We start from the raw sequence: 20846 nt of genomic DNA on the forward strand, positions 1-20846 counted from the left end.
TCTACAGAAAATATAAGAAATTTAAAATATCAAAGTGATTAAAACTTGCTGAGTTTAGTTATAACCAGTTTGTGAAGAGTATTGACTGAGCTGTTAGTGATTTTGTATATTTAGTATGGCGAGTAAAATTCAAAAACAGGTGGATGATTAACATGAATAGATTTGATATTTTTCTAAAAAGTAAAGAGGGTGGATAGAAGTGGAGAATAGAATGCTGAAAGAGAAAAAATTTTATAAGCCTGGTGTAATGGAAAAGGCTCTGATGCTGGGAAAGGTTGGGGGCGGGAGGAGAAGGGGATGACAGAGAATGAGATGGCTGGATGGCATCACTGACTCTGTGGACATGAGTTTGGGTGAACTCCGGGAGTTGGTGATGGACAGGGAGGCCTGGCGCACTGTGATTCATGGGGTCGCGGAGAGTTGGACACGACTGAGCTACTGAACTGAACTGAACTGAATGAGAAGACTCTTGAGAGTCCCTTGGACTCCAAGGAGATCCAACCAGTCCATTCCAAAGGAGATCAATCCTGGGTGTTCATTGGAAGGACTGATGCTAAAGCTGAAACTCCAATACTTTGGCCACCTCATGCGACGAGTTGACTCACTGGAAAAGACTCTGATGCTGGGAGGGATTGGGGGTGGGAGGAGAAGGGATGACAGAGAATGAGATGGCTGGATGGCATCACCGACTCGATGGACATGAGTTTGAGTGAACTCTGGGAGTTGGTGATGGACAGGGAGGCCTGGCGTGCTGCGATTCATGGGGTCGCAAAGAGTCGGACACGACTGAGCGACTGAACTGAACTGAACTGAATGAAATAATGAAGGTCTGAGTAAAAAGAAAAATACAGATGAGGAAATAGGCAGATTCTGGAGACATTTCTACTTAATATTTCTACCAAACAGGGTAAAGACTTTGTTTACAATATCTTTCAAAAGTATCAGACATTGGTAATTCCCTGAATTTGTGTATTTTTATGTCTGCAGTAAGGTATGTTTGATATAAAGTGATCTTGCAGGTCAGTGTTACAATGGTATCTAGTATAGCAGTCTATTGGTTTACACAGGGAGAATTAATCCTGTAATAGGAAACAGGGGAGGCGAGGAAAGTAAAAACAGAGAGAACAGAAAATTTTCTACTTTCAAACCAGTGTAACCAGTTTGCATATGAATTTTTAAAAGAATAACCCCACTATCTTTTTTCACCTGCTCCTTAATGAGTAATAGCCTTGAGTATTTTGTACCCTAAGTTGGCCTAAAGCTCAACATTCAGAAAACTAAGATCTTGGCATCCAGTTCTATCACTTCATGGCAAAACGGATGGGGGAAACAATGGAAACAGTGAGAAGTTTTATTTTGGGGGGGCTCCAAAATCACTGGAGATGGTGACTGCAGTCATGAAATTAAAAGACACTTGCTCCTTGGAAGAAAAGCTATGACCAACCTAGACACCATATTAAAAAACAGAGACATTACTTGGCCGACAAATCTGTCTAGTCAAGGCTATGGTTTTTCCAGTAGTCATGTATGGATGTGAGAGGTGGACTATAAAAAAAGCTGATGGCTGAAGAATTGATGCTTTTGTACTGTGGTGCTGGAGAAGACTCTTGAGAGTCCCTTGGACTACAAGGAGATCCAACCAGTCCATCCTGAAGGAAATCATTCCTGAATGTTCATTGGAAGGACTGATGCTGAAGCTGAAAGTCTAGTACTTTGCCCACCTGATGCGAATAGCTGACTCATTGGAAAAGACCCTGATGCTGGGAAAGATTGAAGGCAGGAAGAGAAGGGGACGACAGAGGCTGAGATGGTTGGATGGCACCACTGACTGGATGGACATGAGTCTGAGCAAGTGCTGGGAGTTGGTGATGGCCAGGGAATGCTGGCGTGCTGAAGTCCATGGGGTCACAAAGAGTCGGATGTTACTGAGTGGCTGAATTGAACTAAGCAGGGAAACCACTAATTTAATAAATCTCCTGCAAATAATTTACTTGAGTTTTCTAAATATATGAATCTAGTGCTCTAATATTTCCATCATATGAAAAAGGCCCCACTCCCACACCTTCCCTAGGCAAACACTAATCTTCTATCTCTAATTTGCCTTTTCTGGAAAATTCATATGATAGAACTATACAATATGTAATTTTTGTGTTTGTGTTTTTTACTTAGCATAATGTTTCTACAATTATCTGTTTTGTAGCATGCATTAGTACTTTATAATTTTAAATTGCTGAACAGTATTTTTTGCATGGATATATCATATTTTATTAATCCATTATTGGACATTTCAGTTGTTCATGTTTTTTGAACTGATGAATAGTCCTGCCATGCATTGCATATCTGTGCCTTTCTGTGGGCATATGCTTCCCCTTGGCTGGATTCCTAATAGTGAAATTGATGTGTTATATTTTAAGTTTATAGTTAATTTTTTCAGAAACCATCAAACTGTTTTTCAAAGTGGCTGCATCATCTTACACTTCCAAGAGCAATGTATGCTGCTGCTGCTAAGTCACTTCAGTCGTGTCCAACTCTGTATGACCCCATAGACGGAAGCCCACCAGGCTCTCCCATCCCTGGGATTCTCCAGGCAAGAACACTGGAGTGGGTGGCCATTTCCTTCTCCAATGTGTGAACATGAAAAGTGAAATTGAAGTCGCTCAGTCGTGTCCGACCCTTAGCGACCCCATGGACTGCAGCCCACCAGGCTCCTCCATCCAAGGGATTTTCTAGGCAAGAGTACTGGAGTGGCTTGCCATTGCCTTCTCCGAGCAACGTATGAGGGCTTCAGTTTCTCCAAACCCTCATAAACACTTTATGATCTCTTTTTGATTATTCACATCCAAGTGGTTATATAGTGGCATCTTACTAAAGATATTTATTTAAAGCTGGTGATGGTGTGGTGGTTTTGTTATTCATGAATTTATGTTGAATTTTGTATGCCTCTTTCTGTATCTAATGTAATATGTTTTTCCTTTCTGATCTGTGAATGTTTTGAATGTATATCCTAATATTAATATATCTTACGTTTCTGGACTAAAAAATGTTGCCAGAAGTGTCTGAGCACTGTAAGAATTGGTTGATATATATTTTGCTTAGTAATTTTTCATTTTTTAGTACTTTGGGTTGTAATTTTCTTCTGTATACAAACACAATCAATCATTTTTAATCCAGGTTATACCATAGCATGAACAGTAATGAGTCAATTTATTTTTCTGTGTCTTCTTGAAACAATTTTAGGTAGAGTTTATTTAATTAGGTTGCTGTCTAAATTATCGACATTTCCAAATGCATTTGTATAAAATTGTAATAATCTATTGCTGTCTTTATTACTAACTCTTGTTGCCACTCCCATTCTAATCCCTTATTTTACCAGGACCTTAGAAAAATGTGTTTCCTAAGATCCCTTCATATTATACATGTTGTTATTGCCCAGTATTTTAATTACAACTTGTTTTATTTTCCACCCAAATTATTCATTATTTATGTTCTTGTTTATGCTGTCAATCAGTGATAAACTTTTGATTACCAAATTCTTTGTTCAAATTTCCTTCTTGAATCTCTGATCTTGGGTTCATTTTCTTTCTTTCTAAAGAATTTTCTTTAGGCTTTTTTGTTGTTGTTGGGAACTTATGATCTGTCAATGGAAAGTTTTGTGGCTTTATTATTTGTTTATTGGCCTATAGCTTCATTGTGAATCATTATTTATTTGCTTATTCTTTTTTCGGTTATATGACTTGCTGAATTCCTTGGGGCATAATATAAAATCAATATTTTTAATGCAAATGGTTTTTAGGAAGCAGCAGGGAAGGGAGGGAAGCTGTGTCAGGTAAAGAGGTTTATTAGGTTGAACTACAGTTTCAAATGTGGTCGCCATTGAACCCATGGAGCTCCGAAGCTGTAGGATGGCCCTTCACTGTTACTCTGAGTTGAGATAAGGCAGCTGAGCCTCCTTTTTCCTTATGCACCAGTCTTTGGACCCCAGCTGCCTCAAGAAAGGGCTGCTGATTTGAATGGATAGAGGCAGCTCTCCACAGTGAGGGTAATTTCTGAGGAAGGCTGATAATTACAGTCTATCTGCTGAGAGCATTTACAGCAAGGGAAGTTAAAAATCATCCATTTGTAAAGTGGGATCTGGATGGATTATGAGCATGCCCCTATTGGTTAAAAAAAAAATCAACAGTATTTGGAATTCCCTGGTGGTTCAGTGGTTAGGACTCCATGCTTCCACCACATGGGCCATGGGTTCAGTACCCTGTCAGGGAACTAAGGTCCTGCATGCCTTGTGGTCAAAAAGTAAATAAATAATCAAGAGTATTTTCTCAAGTATTTTGGTGTTGTTTTTATTTTTCCTGGTGTGAACTATGAACCTGTCATAATTTAAAGTAGCCTTTCTTTTCTGTCAGGTTTCCCTGGTGGCTCAAATGGTAAAGAAATTGCCGGCAATGCAGGAGACCCGGGTTTGATCCCTGGGTCCAAAGATCCCCTGGAGTAGGGAATGGTAACCCACTCCAGTATTCTTGCCTAGAGAATTTCATGGGCAGACGAACCTGGCGGGCTGTAGTCCACTGAATCACAAAGAGTCAGACACAACTGAGTGACCAATACGTCTTTTCTGTTAATAGTTATTTTGGTTGTTTTTCAGTTATATTTGGTTCTTTCCTTCTTTCTGCTTCTTTATAATTCTATTTGGTATTAATGTTAATTCCTGAATCAGAGGAAAAATGCTTTTAGTTAACTTTTTAAAAAAATTCTTAAATATTACCTCTTATTCCGGCATTTACTGTCATCTTCTGATAATTCTATAGAATATATATTGAATTTACTAATTTTATCTCTGGACATATTAAACTGCCTTTAATACTTTTAGTACTTTTTTCTCTATGCCCTCTTTGCTTACGATTAATTCATATATCTTCCAGTTATCTAGCATTTCCTTCAGCAAAATTTAAATTCTAATTTATCCATGCAACTAAACTTTTGTTCCAATTTTTATTATTTCCCAAAATTATGTTTTTATAGAAATCTTTCTACTATTTCAATAGAATCTTCTTTTCTAATGTATAAATTTTAATCATGTTACAGTTATATCTTAATATACTATAGGTGAGTTTCAGGGTCCAAATCCACAGATTGTTTTCGTGGTGATTCTCACTTAGGTTGACTTGAAGTGAAAGTGAAAGTTGCTTAGTCGTTCTGACTCTGTGAGACCCCATGGACTATAAAGTCCATGAAATTCGCCAGGCCAGAATACTGTGGTGAGTAGCCTTTCCCTTCTCCAGGGGATCCTCCCAACCCAGGGATCAAACCCAGGTCTCCTTCACTGCAGGCAGATTCTTTACCAACTGAGCCAAAGGGAAGACTGACTTATTTCTTTATAAAATTTATAAATTTGGTGAGGTCAGTATTATTCTGGGAAGCCCAAGTTGCATAGTGATAAAGAATCCACCTGCCAATGCAGGAGAAACAAGAGACATGGGTTAGATCCCTGAGTCGGGAAGACCCCCTGGAGGAGGGCATGGCAACCCACTCCAGTAATCTTGCTTGGAAAATACCATGGACAGAGGAGCCTGGTGGTCTTCAGCCCAAGGAGTTTCAAAGAGTTGGACACAGCTGAGTAGATACACATTATGTTATCTGTGGGAATACAGTTTGTCTCGGACTTAAGGTAGTTAACTCCATAAATTTTTGTTTCTTGTTTGAGCCACTTCAGTGTTCTTAATACCCAGAAAATAATGTTAATTTCCATGGCTTGTATATTCCTTGTTGAAAGTTTATATATATATATATTTGTTTATAGTCCTAGAATTAGAAAAATAGAAGTCCAGATATTTCACAAGCAACAGAACTTAAAGCTCCTGACTGAGGTCATGGGATGATGGACACTTTGATTTTCAATTAAGAAGTCATTTAACATTTTCCCTCTAAAGTTATTTCCATTAGGAATCTTAAAATATTTCATGAGTTTTTGCAAAAATAACTTTTCAGAAACTATTTTGGGCAATCAATCAAAAAGTAATACTCTTAACTACAAGAATCACACCTTTGCTGTTTTATTAATGGAATGGTTGAGTGAGTGAGTGACTGAAGTCACTTAGTCCTGTCTGACTCTTTGCGACCCCATGGACTGTAGCCCACCAGGCTCTTCTATCCATGGGATTCTCCAGGCAAGAATACTGGAGTGGGTTGCCATTTCCTTCTCCAAGGGATCTTCCCGACCCAGGGATCAAACCCGGGTCTCCCGCATTGCAGGCAGATGCTTTAACCTCTGAGCCACCAGGGAAGCCCAAAGTACTGGTTGCATGCTACCAATAATTTAAGTGAAAAAACATACCATTTCAGTTAGTTGAGTATATGGATTTTTATTTTTTCACTGTTATTTTGTGTTAGCTTTCTGGAACAATCACATTCTAAAATTGGTTATTCCAGGCCATGTATATCACATTAAAACACTACATCGCTATAACTGCTAGTGTAAGAGCTCTAAATTTCCTGACTCTCTGGAGATAATCATTGGCATTATGCTTGTGAAGAGATGTGAGTGTGTGTGAGTGTGTGTGTGTGTGTGTGTGTGTCTTTTCCATGAGCCTGGAAAGAAGCTTTGAGACATTTTGTATTCTGAGAATCAAAGAAAGAAATTGGTTAAATTGATAGCAGGAGGAAAACAAGAGAAAAGGAAAATGAAAAGAAGATTGAAATAATTTGGATACTGTCAGAGAGAAACTGTACTAGATAGGTTACATAGACAAGGAAGGCTTTTATCAACATTACCACAATAGAAGGAGACAGATTAAATGCAACTTTGTTGAAACAAAGGTCAGGAAAGTTTTTCAGCACTAGATGGACAGGTGAAAGATTACTGGAGGACACTGGGGAAGAGTTTGTTGAATGGAATTAAGACTACTGCTTGCTGATGTTTGCCTATTGAAGTTAGACTAAGACCCTTCCTCAGAGCCTGGGAGGGGTACTGTCTGTCTATTTTTTTTTTTCTTTTTTAAATTTTTCTCAGAGTATAATTTTTATCAGAGTATGTGTTAATTTCAGGTGTACAACAAAGTGAATACATTTTCCTTCTAAGTTCTTACAGAAAATCAATTAGAGTTCCTTGTGCTGTATAGGAGCTTCCCTGGTGGCTCAGATGATAAAGCGTCTGTCTGCAATGCAGGAGGCCTGGGTTCGATTCCTGGGTTGGGAAGATCTCCTGGAGCAGGAAACGGCAAACCACTCCAGTACTCTTGCCTGGAGAATCCCAAGGATGGAGGAGCCTGGTAGGCTACAGTCCATGGGGTTGCAGGTTCCTTACTAGTTATCTGTTTTATGTATAGTAGTGTTTATATGTTAATCCGTCTTCAGATTTATCTCTTCCCCTACATTTCCAGTTTGGTAAAAATAAATTTGATTTGAGATTTGTGAGTGTGTTTCTATTTGTACATAAGTTCACTTGTATTATTTCTTATCAGATTCCACTTGATAGTTGTATTTCAAGGGACAGCTCACGTCCGGGAGAAAGACAGCTGTGGGTTGAAAAACTGATGAGAGACTGGGAGAAAAACTTATGTTTCAAAGAAACAATAAAAGAATTTACAGTTTTAAGTTTTATAACGTTAGTGTTCTAAGAAAAGGCAGGTCAGAGGCCTAGAGTCAGGAAGATAAAGTTTAGTTCTAAGCTTGCTTATGCCTTGTTGAATGCTGTGCACCGTACTGGAAGTGAGGGGTAATAGGATTATCTTGGGAAGTCAAACAGAGTTCCCAGCACCTTGCTGAAAATTGAGTGTGACTGCTCAACTTCTTGTGATAGTCTGCATTCTTCTCTGGAAAGCACACACTAGGACTTCATGGGGCTACTCCTCAACAGCAGCAGTAAGGAGCAGCAGCAGGAAACAGCTGGACTGTGTTATTTGCACTCTCTCACTACTTAATAGGGCTTCCCAGATGGCTTAGTTGGTGAAGAAATTGCCTGCAATGCAGGAGACCCTGGTTCAATTCCTGGGTCAGGAAGATCTGCTGGAGAAGGGATAGGCTACCCGCTCCAGTATTCCTGGGCTTCCCTCATGACTCAGCTGGTAAAGAATCTGCCTGCAATGTTGGAACCCTGGGTTCTATTCCTGGGTTGGGAAGATCCCCTGGAGAAGGGAATGGCTACCTACACCAGTATTCTGGCCTGGAGAATTCAGTCCATGGGTTGCAAAGAGTCAGACTGAATGACTTTCACTTTCACTACTTTATACTTTAAGTACCCAACAACTTGGAATGATAGGAGGAGAAAATGCAGAATTCCAAGAGAGAATTATTTGGCTCCTTATCTGAAAAGAAATCATAAAGACTGTTTGCTTGGGGAGGGAAATAGAAATGAAATGTGATATTTATACCTAGTTACAGTGAGGAGATCCAACCAGTCCATCCTAAAGGAGCTCAGTCCTGGGTGTTCATTGGAAGGACTGATGCTGAAGCTGAAACTCCAATACATTGGCCACCTGATGCGAAGAGCTGAAAAGACCTTGATGCTTGGAAAGATTGAGGGCAGGAGGAGAAGGGAACGACAGAGGATTAGATGGCTGGATGGCATCACTGACTCAATGGACAGGGGTTTGGGTGAACTCCGGGAGTTGGTGATGGACAGGGAGCCCTGCCTGCTGTGATTCATAGGGTCGCAAAGAGTCGGATACAACTGAGCGACTGAACTGAACTGAACAGTGCCCATGGTTTTGCTGTTTTTTTTCTTATTCTTTTTCCAAGTTATCCCCCCAAATTGTCAGTGTTCAAGTTCTTTATATGTACGGAAGTTCTTAAGGCTGACTTAATTTGACTATCTTAATATTTAAAGGGATATAGTTATTGTTGCATTACATAAGTCACATTTATTTTTTATTTTTAATGGAAAACACTTTTATTAAATACTTCAGAGTAGATGACATGGAAAGTGTTTCCGTTTCATAGGTTGATTAAGAAAGTGAGACTGATGTGACATCATGAGAACAAGTACTGTTTTGCAACAGACCTATCCTTTGGAGAATGCATCGTTGATTATTAATTTCTCTATTACATCAAGAGTTACTCAAGGATGGAAGATTTCATAGAACTAGAAAGAATATGAGTTATAATACCTCACAGGTGTATAAACTGTAAAATTCAAAGGTCGGTGTCCCAGGTATGCATTTATTTTTTTACTTATTTTTATTGTTAGAAATATATGTTTCATGACTATAGTTTTAGAGTAACATTACACTGAAAGTGAAGTGAAAAAGTGAAAGTGTTAATGGCTCAGTTGTGTCTGACTCTGAAATCCCTTGGACTGTAGCCCACCAAGTTCCTCTGTCTGTGGAATTCTCAAGGCAAGAATACTGGAATGGGTAGCCATTCTCCTCTCCAGGGGATCTTCCTGACCAAGAGATTGAAACCTGGGTCTCCTGCATTGCAGGCAGATTCTTTACTGTGTCTGTGCCTCTAGGGAAGTCCAATCCTATGTTAGTCATGCTATCAAAAGAAGATATTATGATTAAAATTCTGTATTATACAGGAAAACTGACAGTGATAGAAATACAGTTTCAAACTGTTATCTATTTGAGAAGAAATATGACATTTGCAAGTAAATTATGCATATTTTTTGTTCTACATGAATTAGACCTGAAGAAATCTGCAGTATCAAATAGTTGTTTTACATTATTAGTCAAAGGATTTTTAGAACCAATTAACCAGATAAAAATTCATTCAGGTACATAAAAAATGTTAAAATCACAACTGGTAGAAACATTCTTAGCTTTACCAGTTGCAAACATTGGTTAAAAAAAAAGTCATACATTTTCTCAAAAGACTAAATTAAAATATATGGAAAATTAGTTCTCAGAGGGATATGAGAAAGAAAGAATAAAGTAAACATGTATTATAGTTAGGTTGGTATAACAAATATCATGGATATAAGAAATTATACCATAAAAACACACCAACTCTGAGAGGTGATTACTTTCTTCCTCATCACTGCTGGGACGAGTTATACTTTTTCACCTCTTCCCTCACTGGGCACCCCTTTTCAGTTTTGCTGATATTTTTCAATTCAAGGCCTCTGAATATTTAAGTGACTCAAAAGAGTCCTCAGGACTTCTCTGTTCTCAATATGATCGCTTGAGTTTCCATGTTCTAAACACTTTCAATTTGCTAATGACTCTCACATTTGCACTTCCAGCCCTATGTCTCACCAGATTTTATTTTGATCCACTGCTCATAAAACACCAACTATCTAATAGTAGCCATATCAAAAAACTTTTAATTAGCCTCCACCAACTCTCTTCTCCCCTGGCATTGCTGATCTCAGTAAGAAATCTAATCCAGTATTTATTCCATCACTCCAAAATGCTTCAGTTCAGTTCAGTTCAGTCACTCAGTTGTGTCTGACTCTTTGCGACCCCATGAATCACAGCACGCCAGGGCTCCCTGTCCATCACCAACTCCCAGAGTACACTCAAACTCCTGTCCATCGAGTCAGTGATGCCATCCAGCCATCTCATTCTCTGTCGTCCCCGTCTCCTCCCACCCCCAATCCCTCCCAACATCAGAGTCTTTTCCAGTGAGTCAACTCGTCTCATGAGGTGGCCAAAGTATTGGAGTTTCAGCTTTAGCATCACTCCTTCCAATGAACACCCAGGATTGATTTCCTTTAGAATGAACTGGTTGGATCTCCTTGCAGTCCAAGGGACTCTCAAGAGTCTTCTCCAGCACCACAGTTCAAAAGCATTAATTCTTCAGCTATCAGCTTTCTTCACAGTCCAACTCTCACATCCATACTTGACCACGGGAAAAACCATAGCCTTGACTAGATGGACCTTGGTTGGCAAAGTAATGTCTCTGCTTTTTAATATGCTATCTAGTTTGGTCATAACTTTCCTTCGAAGGAGTAAGCGTCTTTTAATTTCATGGCTGCAATCAGCATCTGCAGTGATTTTGGTGCCCAAAAAAATAAAGTCAGTCACTGTTTCCACTGTTTCCCCATCTATTTCAAATGATATGATGGGACCAGATGCCATGATCTTTGTTTTCTGAATGTTGAGCCTCAAGCCAAACTTTTCACTCTCCTCTTTCACTTTCATCAAGAGGCTTTTGAGTTCCTCTTCACTTTCTGCCATAAGGGTGGTGTCATCTGCATATCTGAGGTTATTGATATTTCTCCCGGCAATCTTGATTCCAGCCTGTGCTTCTTCCATCCCAGCCTTCCTCATGATGTACTCTGCATATAAGTTAAATAAGCAGGGTGACAATATACAACCTTGACGTACTCCTTTTCCTATTTGGAACCAGTCTGTTGTTCCATATCCAGTTCTAACTGTCGCTTCTTGACCTGCATACAGGTTTCTCAAGAGGCAGGTCAAGTGGTCTGGTATTCCCATCTCTTTCAGAATTTCCCACAGTTTCTTGTGATCCACACAGTCAAAGGCTTTGGCATAGTCAATGAAGCAGAAATAGACGTTTTATCTGGAACATTCTTGCTTTTTCCATGATCCAGCAGATGTTGGCAATTTGATCTCTAGTGCCTCTGCCTTTTCGAAAACCTGTTTGAACATCTGGAAGTTCACAGTTTACATATTGCTGAAGCCTGACTTGGAGAATTTTGAGCATGACTTTACTAGCGTGTGAGATGAGTGCAACTGTACAGTATGTTGAGCATTCTTTGGCATAGCCTTTCTTTGGGATTGGAATGAAGACTGACCTTTTCCAGTCCTGTGGCCACTGCTGAGTTTTCCAAATTTGCTGGCATATTGAGTGCAGCACTTTCCCAGCATCATCTTTCAGGATTTGAAACAGCTCATACTGGAATTCCATCACCTCCACTAGCTTTGTTCATCGTGATGCTTTCTAAGGCCCACTTGACTTCACATTCCAAGATGTCTGGCTCTAGGTGAGTGATCACACCATCGTGATTTTCTTGGTCATGTTCTGTGTATTCTTGCCACCTTTTCTTAATATCTTCTGCTTTTATTAGGTCCATACCATTTCTGTCCTTTATCAAGCCCATCTTTGCACGAAATATTCCCTTGGTATCTCTAATTTTCTTGAAGAAATCTCTTGTTTTTCCTATTCTGTTGTTTTCCTCTATTTCTTTGCAATGATCACTGAGGAAGGCTTTCTTACCTCTCCTTATTATTCTTTGGAACTCTGCATTCAGATACTTATATCTCTCCTTTTGTCCTTTGATTTTCACTTCTCTTTTTTTCACAGCTATTTGTAAGGCTTCCTCAGACAGCCATTTTGCTTTTTTGCATTTCTTTTCCGTGGGGATGGTCTTGGACCCTGTCGTCTCTGCAATGTCACAAACCTTCATCCATAGTTCATCAGGCACTCTATCTATCAGATCTAGTCCCTTAAATCTATTTCTCACTTCCACTGTATAATCATAAGGGATTTGATTTAGGTCGTATCTGAATGGTCTAGTGGTTTTCCCTACTTTCTTCAATTTAAGTCTGAATTTGGCAATAAGGAGTTCATGATCTGAGCCACAGTCAGCTCCTGGTCCTGTTTTTGCTAACTGTATAGAGCTTCTCCATCTTTGGCTGCAAAGAATATAATCAATCTGATTTCGATGTTGACCATCTGGTGATGTCCATGTGTAGAGTCTTCTCTTGTGTTGTTGGAAGAGGGTGTTTGCTATGACCAGTGTGTTCTCTTGGCAAAACTCTATTAGCCTTTTCCCTGCTTCATTCCATACTCCAAGGCCAAATTTGCCTGTTACTCCAGATGTTTCTTGACTTCCTACTTTTGCATTCCAGTCCCCTATAATGAAAAAGACATCTTTTTTGGGTGTTAGTTCTAAAAGGTCTTGTAGGTCTTCATAGAACCATTCAACTTCGGCTTCTTCAGCATTACTGGTTGGGCCATAGGCTTGGGTTACTGTAATATTGAATGGTTTGCTTTGGAAATGAACAGAATTCATTCTGTAGTTTTTAAGATTGCATCCAAGTACTGCATTTCGGACTCTTTTGTTGACTATGATGGCTACTCCATTTCTTCTAAGGGATTCCTGCCCACAGTAGTAGATATAATGGTCGTCTGAGTTAAATTCACCCATCCCAGTCCATTTTAGTTCACTGATTCCTAGAATGTCAACATTCACTCTTGCCATCTCCTGTTTGACCACTTCCAATTTGTCTTGATTCATGGATCTGACATTCCAGGTTCTTATGCAATATTGCTCTTTACAGCATTGGACCTTGTTTCTATCACCAGTCACAACCACAACTGGGTATTGGTTTTGCTTTGGCTCCATCCCTTCATTCTTTCTGGAGTTATTTCTCCACTGATCTCCAGCAGCATACTGAGCACCTACTGACCTGGGGAATTCCTCACTCAGTATCCTATCATTTTGCCCTTTGTTACTGTTCATGGGGTTCTCAAGGCAAGTATACTGAAGTGGTTTGCCATTCCCTTCTCCAGTGGACCACAGGCTGTCAGACCTCTCCACCATGACCCGCCCATCTTGGATGGCCCCACATGGCATGGCTTAGTTTCATTGAGTTAGACAGAGCTGTGGTCCATGTGATCAGATCGACTAGTTTTCTGTGATTATGATTTCAGTGTGTCTGCCCTCTGATGCCCCCTCACAATACCTACCATCTTATTTGGGTTTCTCTTACCTTGGTCGTGGGATAGCTCTTCACAGCTGCTCCAGCAAAGCGCAGCTGCTGCACCTTACCTTGGACAAGGGGTATTGCCTCAAGGCCGCCTCTCCTGACCTTGAACGTGGAGTAGCTCCTCTCGGCCCTCTTGCGCTGGCGCAGTCACCACCTCTTGGACGTGGGGCAGCTCCTCTCGGCCAAAATGCTTAGAGTAACACTTAACTGATCTATCTTCCCCTCTCTCTCTCACTCAGTCACACACTTTCATCATTTGTTGACACAGCTAAAAAATTAACCCCCGTTACTCCTATAGGATTTTACTCTGGCTACTTACCTTGTGTCATTTTATATAGTTCTTTCAGATATTTTACAGTATGACTTCTTATGTTATTCGAGTCTGTGATCTGTTAGGCAACTCCTTAGAGATGCCTTCTCTGCTTTTCCTATCCAAAATAACCCTCCTATCATGATTTTTTGTTTATTTAACATTATAAATTACTTATTTAATGTTGCTCATGTAAGAGCTATGAATCTGTGATCACTCTCTTGCATTTTATTGTATTTTTGGTTTTTCTGTCTGTTGGTTTTGCTTCTATTTCTCGTTTAGAATGCAAGCTTTGAGAGCCGGAACTTACTACAGTGTTCTCAGTTGCCTGAATTGTGTCTGGTGAATTTAACTGTGCCGTTAATGTTTGTTGAATGAATAAGTGAATGAATAGTATCAGAGAGAATGGTATAATATGAAAAAGAAATTTACCTCCAGATGTATAAAACCTAAGACTCTATCTAATGTAATTAGTTGTGCATGCATGCTAAGTTGCTTGAGTTGTGTCCTACTCTGTGCCCCCCTATGGACTGTAGCCCCCCAAGTCCTCTGTCCATGGGATTATCTAGGCAAGAATACTGGAGTGGCTGCCATGCCCTCCCGCAGGGGAATTTCCCTACCTAGGGTCCATCTCTTATGTCTCCTGAATGGCCTGGTGGGTATTTTACCACTAGCACCACCTGGGCTAGCGCCACCTGGGCTGTCCTGTAATTGACTGTAGGTGAAGATATATCATCATAAAGAAGGACTTCTAAATGTATTCTTTCTGTGTAGATTGAGACTTATTTCATACTTTGCATTTAAACGGGCCTATAACCAATTATTCATTGTTTACTTACCTTTCTCTTTTGCTTGCTGATTTGTAAACATTCCTTATGTATGAAGAATAAACTTTTTACTAATCACATTTATTATAAATACATTTATCACTTTGTCCTTTGCATTTTAATTTTGATATAAATTTTATATATAAAAATGCAATATAGTCAGAATGCATTTTCTTTCCTTTAATGGCCTATGCTTTTTTATGACTAGTTTAGAAAACCTCTCCCAGCTCGAAGGTAACTATTTTTTTTAACCTCCATATTTTTTCTTCTTGTAATTTTTTTGGTTACTTATGTTAAAGCTTTGACACATTTGGTTTTATTTTTAATATAAGGAATGAAGCAGGGCTTCTTGTTTTCCCTATCTACCCATTTTTTCCCACATAATTTCCTCCCAGTTCTTTTTCTTAATTTCATTTTTGTTTCTGGATTCTTGACCCTGGAATCACTTCTATTATTATCTGCCTATTGTATTAGAAACAAGAATAGTAACGTTAAACTAAATTGGAGGGTTTTTTTTTTATGAAAGGTAGAATTTGAAGTGGGTTATCAGAATTCATTTTATGATGCAAAGAAAAATAGGGAAAATTGTCAAATATTGTACTTACAGCCTTCACCCTAAAAATTTAGTCTAACATGAAATATTTACAGGTAGAATGAAGGAATGCATATTGCAATACATTTACCAGTAGAGTTTATTGCTTGTGTTGTCTTTTGAAATGTCTGAGTGAAAATATTTACATATTACTATACAAAAAATTACATTTATGGTTCTATGTGGGATTTGTAACCCTTTCCTCTAGATTCGGCTCCAGATCTACAACCAAACTGGTGAATAATCAGTTTTCTAAATTTCTCCCTTCCTCGTCTCTGTATAGGTATTCACTGAGGATTCTTTAGTAGATTTGAGCTTTGTGTCAGTTATAAAAGTATGAGAAATGCTATTAAAGGGTAAGAGAGAATCCATTCAGCTCTGCAAACTGGATTGCAAATAAAATCACTGAAAACAGCCTCCCTAGTGAACTCATTTTGAGTAGTTTGCCTTGTTTTTAGAAAAGAATGTACTTGAAAGAAAAGGAAGCCAGAATCTCAGGATACAATGAGATAGAACCACATGAAGATCTATGGAGTGAAAGAAGTTGGTTATCATGAAGAAAGAACGGTGTTCTGACAGGAATATAGAGGAATAGAGTAGAATATTTATTGGAAAAACCCAACCAGTGTTATACATTTTATACTGAAATGTATTCTTTTTTTTTAATAGGAATAGAAATGTCTTTAGGTCTTCATAACATATAAACATACATATTAAAACATTATGTTTCAGAACTTCGGTGTCTAAGTTGTTTCTAGGAAAATGTATTTGCTCACACATTTTTCACTGTGGAAAGGTGCCTTCCTGGGCCTATGGGTTGCTGCCTTGAAAATATCCTTATCCTTACTAATTTAGCCTATTAAAAATGATAAATCAATTGTAAATACTTAGACATTTCACCATATCTATTTCTTTGCTGATTCCTTAATTTCTCCCACAGTTTTAGTAAGGAGAATTATTTTATTAGTTTTGCTTTTATTATCCCAGCTTTTTGCTTGTTTGAGGTGGGCCAGTGGTGCCTATGTGAGGTTTCTATTTGTAAGAATTTTTTGTGTGGGTATCCAGTCTCTACTACAATCATCAGATCTAGTCAAAAAGACAGAAAGTTGAAAATATTAGTCAATGCAAATACTGCCATCTTTGGGAATATGGTCATAACCAGAGGTGTTAGTAGAAGGAAATCTGGGGGACCTTTGTTCTGTGGGCCTCAGTTCTTGTAGGAACTGATCACTAAAATTAGACAGACTGAGTGACTGATCACACACAAAGAAAAAATAGAGAGAACACCTCTAGAGAGAGGTAGGCCATGCTCAGGGGAGGCAAATGGCCCTGGAGGGCGGGTACAGAGTTTTTAAGGCAGGGTCATTTGCATAATGCAGGGGGTCATTGATTGACAGCTGTAAGTTGTACAACAAGATGCTTTACCTCACATGTCCTTCTCATAATTCAGTCTGTTATAATTACATGTATACATGGAGTGTTTATGAACAGTTGAGTCCAATGACTGCCAAAGATTACCTTAGTACAGGTTAGTGTAAAGTGTCCCCTGGAGAAGTGATAGGCTACCCACTCCACTATTCATGGGCTTCCCTGTTGGCTCAGACTGTTAAGAACCTGCCTGTAATGTGCGAGACTTGGGTTCGATCTCTGAGTTGGGAAGATCTCCTGGAGGACGGCATGGCAACCCACTCCAATACTCTTGCCTGGAGAATCCCCATGAACAGAGGAACCTGATGGGCTGCAGACTATGGGGTCACAAAGAGTCAAACACAGCAGAGTGACTAACCACAGCACATTGTAAGGTGTGCGCACGTGCTGGAGCAGGGAAAGTCCAACCACTTGTCTGGTGGGGAGTTTTTATGGCCCCCCCTGATTATTTCTAGAGTACTGGTGGAAGTATTAGGAGCAGGGCTGGTAAATTGCTTTTTGGGATTAGGCAACTTTTGGATGGTTAGCTGAAGGTGTCACCTCTCATTGCTCTCAGCTAACTTCCTGCCTATCAGAGGGGTCTTCAAGGACCAAGGAGCTGAGACTTGTCTCCTTGTAAATAAGAAAACTGAGGCCCAGAGGCCAGAACTGACTTGCTTAAAGTCACAGAGCCAGTTCATATCAGAACCAAGACCAGAACACATGGTCCTTAACCCTAAGGATGTGCTTAAAAGAAAAGGATATCCAAGTTATCTTCTAGCTACTTTGAGTTACTTTGGTCCTGTAACACAACTTCTCCTTTTTTCCTCCTGCTAGAACAGACCTCAGTTGATCACGCAAATCACCAGTGACCTCCTGCTCTTTGACCAAACATGCCAGGTCTCCCTTCTGTACCTGTTATCTGCACCTGACACTATGGCTCACCTTTTCTGTGGCATCATGAACCCCTCCTCCCTATTTTCCCCACATTTCATTCTGTCTCCCTTATAAAAGGGGGAAAAGTAACACATTTATAGTTATATATAGCAAGGATGTCTCAGACCTTACCTGCCTCCTGAGAAATCTATATGCTGGTCAAGGAACTCATGTACACCCAGGGTGGATTCATGTCAAGGTATGGCAAAACCAACCAATATAATATTGTAAAATAATTAGCCTCCAATAAAAAAAATTAAAAAAAAGAAGCAACAGTTAGAACCAGACATGGTACTGACCAGAAAGGAGTACGTCAAGGCTGTATATTGTCACCCTGCTTATTTAACTTATATTCAGAGTACATCATGTGAAATGCTGGGCTGCATGAAGCACAAGCTGGAATCAAGATTGCTGGGAGATATATCTATAACCTCAGATACACAAATAACACCACCTTTATGGCAGAAAGTGAGGGAGAACTAAAGAGTCTCGTGGTGAAAGTAAAAGAGAATGAAAAATTTGGCTTAAAACTAAACATTCAAGAAACTAAGATCTAGGCATCTGGTCCCATCACTTCATGGCAAATAGATGGGGAAACTATGGAAACAGTGAGAGACTTCATTTTTCTGGGCTCCAAAATCTGTGGATGGTGACTGCAGCCATGAAATTAAAAGATGCTTGCTCCTTGGAAGAAAAGCTATGACCAATCTAGACAGCATATTAAAAAGCAGAGACATTACTTTGCAAAAGAAGGTCCATCTAGTCAAAGTTATGTTTTATTCCAGTAGTCATGTATGGATGTGAAAGTTGGACTATTTGGAAGGCTGAGTGCCAAGAATTGATGCTTTTGAGCTGTGGTGTTGAAGACTCTTGAGAGTCCCATGAATTGCAAGATGATCCAACCAGTCCATCCTAAAGGAAATCAGTCCTGAATATCCATTGGAAAGACTCATGGTGAGGCTTAAACTCCAATACTTTTGAAACCTGATGCGAAGAACTGACTCATTGGAAAAGACCCTGAACTGGGAAAGATTGAAGGCAGGAGAAGGGAACGGGAACGACAGAGGATGAGACGGTTGGATGGGATCACTGACTCAATAGACATGAATTTGAGCAAGTTCTGGGAGTTGGTGATGGACAGGGAAGCCTGGTATGCTGCAGTTCATGGGTTCACAGAGTCGGACATGACTGTGCAGCTGAACTGAACTGATGGCCAAAATGTTCTTTCAGATTTTAAGTAAAAATAAAAGACAAATTTTTCATTTTCACCTAGAACTTTATTGAATAATGCATATATCATTTTTCAGGCAACTTCATGTTTCCACCTCACAAAACTTGTTTGGTTTTTTTTAAGCTTTTTGAGCAAAGAACTATTCTAGGTACCTTCTGCAGTCTTCCATGGGATTTGAATTTTCTCCATTAAGAGAATGGTTATGGGAAGGTGCAATGTCTGATGAAGTAATAAAACATTATATGCCTAAAACATTACTTTCTTTTTTTTTTGCTTCAATATAAAAATAGCTACACTAAAGTCCACCAATTTTGATTTAAAAAAAAAAATGCTCACTGATATGACAGCTGTCACCATACAGTCTAACAAAATTGTTTTGGATGAGGTTAAAGACAACTAAGCTCTACTACAGCGATCTTATGGAAAAAAAACTGAATGAACATTTTGGCCAAGTCAATAAATTAATATTTACACAGATGGTTGAAATTATTTATAATTTTTAATTATTTAGGAATTATTAATCTTGAACACTTATAGTATTTCAAAATACAGGAAGATAGAGAAAGAGGCATTCAGGTGACTGTAATAAAAGAGACTACAAAAAATAATACAGATGGTTTAATATCTTGGATCTATATTCCTTTTCCAGTAGTTTCACAAGGAAATATCATTTTTAAAATATCAACAAAAGAAGTAAATGAACACCTGCTTGTTTACTCAGTGACAAAAAACTTACCATTAATCTAATAAACAGCAGTTCCCTAGGCTGGAAAACTTATTTAAAATCTTCCTGAGGCAAGTATCTTTTCATGTTCATAAATCACTTTCTTTTGAACTCTATCTGAACTCAAATTAGCATAAAAATATTGAGATGAACACTGTTTTATGACTTTCATGTGTCAAGTGTCTTATCTGGATATTTCAATTTGATTGTCATTTCATATACTTGTATTTTAGTAGCATTTGACATAATTTTAATCAACAGTAAAACTATGAGCCTTTTTTCACCTAAGTTTTGGGTTTTGATCAGCTTGTTGTGTTTTTTCTTTAAAGACACGCAAGAGGATTGAACTTTCTTTAGTCCCTCAGATTTTTATTCTCAGTATTATGATAGTTCTTAAGTTTCTCAATCTTACTTCTGGTAAAATACAAATATTTGCCTAATTTTTACTATTTTATTTGAATCAACACTTCATAATAGATTATCACATGTATGTACAAAATGAAAATTGCAATGTTTGTGTTTCTGATAGATTATTATATGAATCGGATTCTGAAATTGGGGAAATATGTTTATTTTCACTTTATACAGCACCAATTTATATTAAATACTAATACAGCAAAATTTTATTCTTTGAGTTTTTTAAATAAAATTATAATTTATTGGAATAAATGGGTTCGTACCATATTGCATACATGTGCACACATGTGAACATATATAAACCACAATATATGTCATGGCTGAATGAAAGTGACTAGAATCAGTGGTGTAACAATATATTTCCTTTAAAATAAATGATGTTATTTGTTATAAATTTTATATATAATTGCATATATGTAACTATGTAATTATATATAAAATTTAAAATATATGTGCATGAATATGTATCAATTAATGATATATATAGTATATAAAAATAGGTCATCATTTTGAACCACAGATGCATTCAATGAAGTCATTTTGTGACTTTCAGTTGGATAAAACATATTCACAAAAGTGGTGTCAGAACTGGCTTAGTTGCAGAAACTTGGATCACACCACATTTTCTCTGAAACTTGAGTGAACAGTAATGGCTGCCATGGTGCTTCACTCCTGAGGTTCATTTATACTTTTCTGTGGCTGCAGTATTAATACTTAAAGACACCTGGCTCAGCTGTCTTCATCGGTTTAAATGGACATTGCATCATCAATTTTCAAATCAAAATAAAT

Source organism: Moschus berezovskii, chromosome 13, assembly GCF_049115385.1.
Source record: "Moschus berezovskii isolate FMDL1 chromosome 13, NW_MosBer_1.0, whole genome shotgun sequence".
Taxonomy (NCBI): Eukaryota; Metazoa; Chordata; class Mammalia; order Artiodactyla; family Moschidae; genus Moschus; species Moschus berezovskii.